This window comes from Pangasianodon hypophthalmus, chromosome 18 (assembly GCF_027358585.1).
Source record: "Pangasianodon hypophthalmus isolate fPanHyp1 chromosome 18, fPanHyp1.pri, whole genome shotgun sequence".
In the NCBI taxonomy this organism is placed as follows: Eukaryota; Metazoa; Chordata; class Actinopteri; order Siluriformes; family Pangasiidae; genus Pangasianodon; species Pangasianodon hypophthalmus.
Window position 1 is genome coordinate 8,402,810 of NC_069727.1, and position 8,113 is coordinate 8,410,922.

Below are 8,113 nucleotides of genomic sequence, written 5' to 3' on the forward strand. Positions count from 1 at the left end.
TAGCATGAGAAGGTCACAGCAGATAGTTTTATCTGCACAGATGAACCTGATTGGATGCTAAACTGATATGACTGGATGCTAAACTTAGCCCATTTTACTGATGTGTAGAGTACAGGAGGAGAGACATCAGAGATTTGTAATAAATACAAATTTGAAGCTCTAAATAAAAATACAAGGAGTAAAATTTTTTTTCTTGGAAATGTGCTTGAGTAAGATTACAGGTTTTCAAAATAATAATACTTAAGTATAGTAATAATGTACAATTACCATAATTATTGCCCATCCCTACCTCTCAGTAGTTGGTGGTTTAATTAGAAAAATAGCAACTGTTTGAACTGATGGCACTGATTCTACAGTACAGTCTGAGGTCGGTAATATGTAGTATGTAGTATGTGTATGCAGTATGTTTTGTACTGTGGTCACACACCTGTTAGATATGCTCATTTGTTTTTCAGTTGAACTTACTGGGTTAGTGACACACTGAAATCACATGACCGATTGGCCTTTTTCCTTTTGTAAAAACATGACGTCCATTGTACCTAGTGTACACCCAGAACACGGACAGTACCGGACCAACACTACAACCACCAGCCCCAGAGACACACTGGACAGATTTTATACTGTCACCAACCACATCTGCCAGTTTATCAAATAGGTGCATGCCAGGAGAACAGGGAGAGATACTGACCACAGATATTGACACAATAGTATATTTAATGCGATTGTTTACCAAATGAACAAATGTCAGTGCTAGTGTGAAATGTAAGTACATAGGTAATAAACTACTTGTGTTTTTTGACCCACATGTCATGGCTGAATGTGAATTGCGTATACAAACTCATAATTGTGTTTACTTTTTTTGTTAAATGTGCTTTAGTAATTGCATTTGGTTTGAACACAATTTGAAGAAATTACACTTTCAGTAAATACCTGACTGTAAAAACTGTAAATCTTTTTGTATATACACTGTACCAAAAATGTTGTGTGGTGCAATATACTGCCACCTATTGACCAGCTGGTGAAAGATCATCTCCAGTGTCTACTAAAATTTAAGGTCCAGACACAAAATTGTAGAGGATACATGTGGCTCCTCAGTAGCTTTACTCTCTAATCTGAATGTCTCAGTGTCCACAAAGCACTATAGACTTACCTCTTCAGACAATATCTAGGGAATATCTATTTCTTGTAGTTTTTTGTATTTTGCACTGATTGTTTTCTTTGTTTTTTCTGGAACATCTTTCTGTTTATTGCTGTAATACTTACTTAAGCATTTACTAAATGCCTAAATATAATTCTGAGGTTTTTGGGTTTGGTAATGCTGACACCCAAGTTGTGGTAAAAGAAAATGAAAAGTATGCAGTACTCTCCAGGTTCCTCAGGATGTGGGTTGATATATCAGACAAGTGTATTTAAAGTATTTTTTTTTAGGTATTCTAACTACTTTGAGCTGATGCAGTGTTTTCAGCTTCACTGGGTGAGAGCTGTTTTTAGTTCTGAGTTTTCTGATCTCCGCTTAACTGATCCCACATTTTTACGGTTTCTGTTCCTCTTACAAACTCTATTCCTTTTATTCTTTAAGGTATCTGTTTCTGTCCTGGTTTCTTTTTTGGTAAGTATAGGCAGAAGACCATCAACATCCCTACTGGGTGTGAATGTAGGTGGAATGCGGAGTATGTGTGTATTCACAGGAATCTGTATGTGTATGTCACAAAACACAGGACATGATCCAGTGAGCAATACACACACACACACACACACACACACACCAACTCCAGAATGCATATTTACAATTAAAGCATAAATTAAATGTTGCTTCCGAGCATGCTAAAGTAGTTAAGTCTGATTTAGGTCTTGTTTTCTTTGGGATTCTTATTTTTGGTTTGGATTTATTGGCTTGAGACTTTTATTTTGACATTTGCCACAGGTCATCTGATGAGTTAATGTAGTGTCTTCCATATGCTCAGGTAGACTCTCTTAGTTAGACAGTGGAAGATGCTGGTGATCAAACAGTTTCGTACTGCTTTTATTTTACTGCTTCTGTCGCTTACTACTTTGCAACCCCCTTTTTTATTGATTGGAAATTTTTGATCCTTTGAGCAATTCAAGCAATTTGATTTTGATTCCACTGTGTATCATCTGCCTGCATACCTGCCTGCCTGCCTGCCTGTTTGATTCCCTAGCTGCCTACACCTTTGCCTGCTTGCTTGAGTGCCTACCTGCCTACCCCTTTGCCTGCCTGCTTGATTTTCTACCTATGTACCCCTTTGCCTGCCTGCCTACCCCTGCTTGATTGCCTGCCTGCCTGCCTACCTGCTTGCTTGCTTGCTTGCTTGACTGCCAATCTGCCTGCTTGCTTGCTTGTTTGCCTGCCTGCCTGCCTACCCTTGCTTACTTGCTTGCTTGATTGCCTACCTACCTGCCCGCCTGCTTGCTTTATTGCCTGCCTGCCTACCCCTTTGCCTGCCTGCCTGCTTGATTGTCTACCTATCTACCCCTTTGCCTGCCTGCCTATCCCTGCTTGATTGCCTGCCTGCCTATCCCTGCTTGATTGCCTGCCTGCCTGCCTACCCCTTTGCCTGCCTGCCTGCCTGCTTGATTGTCTACCTATCTACCCCTTTGCCTGCCTGACTATCCCTGCTTGATTGCCTGCCTGCCTATCCCTGCTTGATTGCCTGCCTGCCCCCCTGCTTGCTTGCTTGATTGCCTGCCTGCCTGCCCCCCTGCTTGCTTGCTTGACTGCCTGCCTATCTGCCTGCTTGTTTGTTTGCCTGCCTGCCTACCCCTGCTTACTTGCTTGCTTTATTGCCTGCCTGCTTGCCCGCCCGTCTGTCCCTGCTTGCTTGCTTGCTTGATTGCCTGCCTGCCTACCCTTGCTTGATTGTCTGCCTGCCTTCCCCCTGCTTGCTTGCTTGATTGATTGCCTGCTTGCCTACCCCTGCTGGCTTGCTTGCCTGCATGCCTGCCTGCCTGCTTGTTTGCTCACCTGCTGCCTACCTACCTGCCTGCTTGCCCCTCTCACACCATCATCAAACACAGGTATGACTCATAGCCGAACACAGTGTCTATAACAAAGAAGTGTGTTACAACTAGACAGCATCTCAGCCGTGGATTTAACTCTTTGACCACTACAGGGTGCCTGTCATCATGCCAGTTGGAGCTCATCCAGCTGAAATCAGTATAATCATTTATTAATTTTTACCAGTATAATTACTATGATTAATTGAACAACTGGTCTAAAATGGTTTGCTGTTGCCATCATAATGGTATGATGCCATCATATAGGTATGGTCTGAAAAAAAGAATATGGATATGAAAATAAGATCATATCATAGAACATGAATTTTATGTACTGGCAACACAGCAATCTCATTCTCTAAGCAAACAGCATACACACTGAATAAATTCTTCCTGCATTTTTTTCAGTGATTTTAAGGCCAATACCTACTATAATGTTTGCTTGTACAACATTTGATTATATTGAATCATATTTTAGAAAACTCAGCTGTTAATAGGGAGTTGAACAGATCTTGTCCTGGCTTGTTGTTCTGTAATGACTTTGTTTCTCTCTCTCTCTCTCTCTCTCTCTCTCTGGCTCTCTCTCTCTTGGTCTTATCTGGCTGGTTCTTCAGGTTCTTTCTTGGTACTTCATTGCTCAGTCATGTATGGGTGTGGCTTATAGCCTGAAAGCTCAAGTTCTTGATCTTCAAGTGCCAGTGACTAACAACAAGTGCTTGTGTTAACCGTGAAACTTCATAGTACTAGCAAAACATGTCAGGTAGTGGAATTCGTTCAGCCTTTTCCAATCGCCTATTAAAATATCATCTTGAATAAGTATATACATACAGTATCTTGAATATGTATATACAGTGATGCTGATTTCACTAATAATGTATTTCATTTGGTAGCATTGCTGCCTCTCAGCTCCAGGGTCCTGGGTATTATCCTGAATTTTTTCAAGTTACTGTCTGTGTGGAGTTTTGCATGTTCTCCTCATGTCTTTACATGAGTTTCCTCTGAGTTCTCTGATTTCCTCCTACCTTCCAAAAGCCTGCTAGAATATGGATTGGCTATTGTAAATTACTCCAATAACAATCTTTCTCCCCAAAACATTGTGTTAAGTAGCATATTTACTTACAGTAAAGTGTTGTTCCTCTTTCAGCTGCTCCCGTTAGGGGTCACCATAGCAGATCATTGCTCCGCATATTTGATTTGACACAGTTTTTACGCTGGATGCTCTTCCTGATGCAAACCTCCTAAATCTTTTTATCCAGGCTTGGGACCAGCAATGAGAACACACTGTTGCACGCAACCCCAGTGGCCAGGGACCGAACCCAGGCCACAGCGGTGAGAGCACTCTGGCCTAGCCACTAGTCCTCCAGGGACCCATTTGCTTACAGTAAAATAAGCAGTACCAATGAGTACCACACAGAATTATGGAACAATACAATAATTTTCAACTTTACCAATCTTGCCTTGAGTAGGTCTTGGTGATGAAAATTTACATTGCTATTCAGTTAAATTTTGTTACTCTCACATGTATTTGACGATATGTGCATTGTGTAAATTATAACATTAATATTCATCCATTAGTTATAAAATATTACATCAATTTGTTTATGTGTAATTACTCACATATAGTGGATATAAAAAGTCTACACACCCCTTTTAAAATTGCAGGTTTTTGTGATGTGAAAAAAAATCACACCAAGATAAATCTTGCCTGATCATTTTCCACCTTTAATGTGATACAGCACCTAACAAAATTCAAATCAAAAACAAATAGAAATGTTTATCATCAATCAGGAGATGGGTACAAATATCCAAAACATTAGATGTACTATGGAACACTGTTAAGTCCACCATCATCATCATCATCAACGTCATCAAGTGGAGAAGGTGGAGCACCACAGTGAGATTACCAAGATCAGGACATCCCCAAGCAGAAAGTCCCCAAAATTTATGAAAGGACAAGAAGAAGACTTATAAGGGAAGCTGCCAAGAGATCTATGACAGCATTGAAGGAGCCGCAGGAATATCTAGCAAGTAATGCTCACTCCCTGCATGCGGGGCCAGAGTGGGATTGTTTTTCAGCCCGGGAATGTCATCTGAGCAGCCCACACACTCACTTGGGATGTCCACAATGACAAATCCACAGCTTAAACTCTTTTGTCTATTTATTTTAAAAGATATTGCACAATAGGCACATCCTAAAACACAAGTTAAATAAAGGTATGCAAACAAAACTTAGCAGACCTAAAATAAATATAAAAGGCTATAGCTTTCAAATGAACACATTATTGAAACTATAACATATATATAAGACTTTATGCTTAAAGAGGCACTCCTACTTTATTCCCACCCTATTTTCTTTCAGCTGAACTGTTCTGACGTTTACGAATCTATTGGTAAACATACACAGTAGGCCACTAGTAATGCGAATATGAATAGGGCTTTTCAGAGACTACAAAAATATCAAATTCCTTTCCACTGAGATGGCCTCATACCAATTTCGAAACTAACAAATCAGTCATTCATAAATATCCCAGCAATGCTTTGAATGCCTTGGTGCTAAAATGACTAAACAGTAAACTGAAAGTATTTTGAAGATGAAGGAGGTCTACCTAGAAATTGTAGCTTGTCAAATTATAAGATTCTCATGATTTAAAGTATGCAAAGTATCTACTGTGACTTCTTCTCTGTAGGTTATTTGCAGGTATATTATTTGCACTGGAATGATCACACAACAGTCATTGATAGGTTAGTGTGTATTACGCAGAGCTACACTGTGTGTACCGCAGATATCTGTCTCAGCAGCTGCATTGCTATCATCTGGACTTGTTGCTGTCGCAAACAAGTCTGTAAATTTGGCATATTTACTTAGGTGTCTCTCTAATGAATTTCTCGTCTTTAATCTGGCCTTTTCCACTGTCCACTTCATTGTCTTATTGCCTCCTGTATGGGGAGAAAAGGGAGTGACTGATCGGCTACCTGTGTGTGAGTGTGTATGTGAATGGGTGTGTGTGTGTGAGTATGTGGCTCAGGGTGCAGCTGCAACTGATATTTGTAATTTATAATGCTAACATGAACCTTATTGCATCACCAACCCACAGATCTGTAGCATTTTTGCAAGGAAGAGTGGAATAAAATTAACAAATAAAGATGTGCTAAGTTGGTAGGCTCTTAACCAAAAAGACTGGGTGCTGCATTACAAGAAAAGGGTGCTTTATTATTATTTACAAAATTAAAATCCACTCAAGCAGAGGACAAGAGAGCTGAGAATCAAAAGCAGTAACTAAAACTCAAAATGTTATAAAATCATAGGGAGTGACTGGAGGAGGACAGACATCTGCTGGTCCAGCTGTTTCACTGACTGGCTCCAGGAACAGACAATACAAATATTTATTTGCATTTCCTGTCATTGACATTACACCACTTGTAATTTCACATACTGTAATGTACTGTGTCTCAAAAGAAAAGCATGAATTGCATTACGTTTAACATTAATTAAAAAAATGTTATGAAAGTGATACCTTTGTTCCTTTTGTGTGCATTTCTACAAATTATAGAAACTATACTAATAACTGCTGACTAGTCAAGTGTCACTGACTATCAAATTTGGTTACTTGGTCACATTAAGTTATAGCTGCATGCTAGCGCACTGTATGTTATTTAGGGATGTGACAGCACTTATGAAAGGGCTTCATTTTTATAGTGATATATTCACAAATATATAGGACAAATATATAGTGATATATAAATATTCACTGACTTTCAGAACGAAATGTAACAAAAATATGATCAGCTGTATAGCCTAACAATGTCAGGTATGCAGCCAGATGCAGTTTTACTTGCTAGATAGTAATACTGTCATTAATACAGACTATGATTAGATAACGTTACCTACATGCTTGTGGATCAGATTGACCTGCACTTGAAGTCACTTTAAAAATGTCAGCTATTTAACTGCATTTTACAGTATCCTTTTGGGGGGGCTTTTCTTTTCCGTGCCCTTTCACTGCCTCCTCCACCTGGCTGCTTCTTGTTGTCCATTCTTCAGTGCATCTATATTAGTTTGTTTCACACTGCTTTTATATACGCAGTGAGATAAGGTGAATGGTGACCGATCATGTTGCAAGATTAGCAGGTTCATGGTTCAGGCCACCAGGATTTCTCCCAAATCTTACAATCTCCAATCCAGGCCTGCACCAAATAAAATGAATAATTACTGAGGTTATTACTGCTGCATTTACTTTATCAAGACATTTATTTAGCTCTTCTTTATTCATTCATCTTTAGTAACCATCTCACAAACATGACATAGTCTACGTGTTAAATAAGTGTACATTACTGTGTGAAATCATTTCTTTTACACAAGAATAATCAGAAAAAGATGCTGGTAGAAACAAAACTGCTAATTTATCAGTAACTTTGTAGGACATTGTTCTACAATTAAAAACAAACTGTGTGTGGCTCTGCTCAAGTATAAATAGGTTGATGTGGCTGAAAGAGCAATTGCAGCACTACTCCATATCATGGGAACATGCAATATCAATTTGAATCACCTTTGTCTGTTAGTCGCATATATTGTGTGACTACATTAAGTAAGGAATAAAACACGTTAGGGCATGCTGTTACAGGAAAATAATCCATGATGGGGTGATGTGATGCGACCGGACACTAAGTTGAAGTTGATTATTGTCCTATAATAGGCCCTGAAGTGTTTTATTACTCTTATACCACAGTGAATTGCTAGTGATTACAATGTTTTTTTTTTTTTTTAGATTTCTTTCCCCATTTTCTTCCTCATTTTGGTCATGGCCAATTCCCACCCACCAGCCAGCTCTCCAATCATACAACAGCTACCATCCGGGGAGGGTGAAGGCTAACATGCTTCCTCTGAGAGACGTGAAGCCAGCCAGCCACATCTTTTCCAACTGCTGCTCGGAGAACACCTGCAGGAAAGAGCTATCTACCCTCTTCTCCATACATGAGCGCACAGACACCCATGATTGGCTAGTTTCACTGTGATTGACAGGAGAGAGAGAGTATGCATCCCTCCCACCCAGAAATCACAGCCAGTTTTGCTCTCCACAGATGGCTGGGGCATTGTTGC

General features: G+C 39.7%; 1 long non-coding RNA gene across 1 annotated transcript; it reads left to right on the forward strand.

Annotated features, from left to right (window-relative positions):
• Nucleotides 1–1,993: 1,993 nt before the first annotated feature.
• LOC117599573 (uncharacterized) lies at nt 1,994–8,083 on the forward strand. The gene is made up of 3 exons (XR_004579984.2): nt 1,994–3,036; nt 4,272–4,344; nt 7,782–8,083. It is a non-coding gene; the product is annotated as an uncharacterized LOC117599573 (long non-coding RNA).
• Nucleotides 8,084–8,113: the final 30 nt, after the last annotated feature.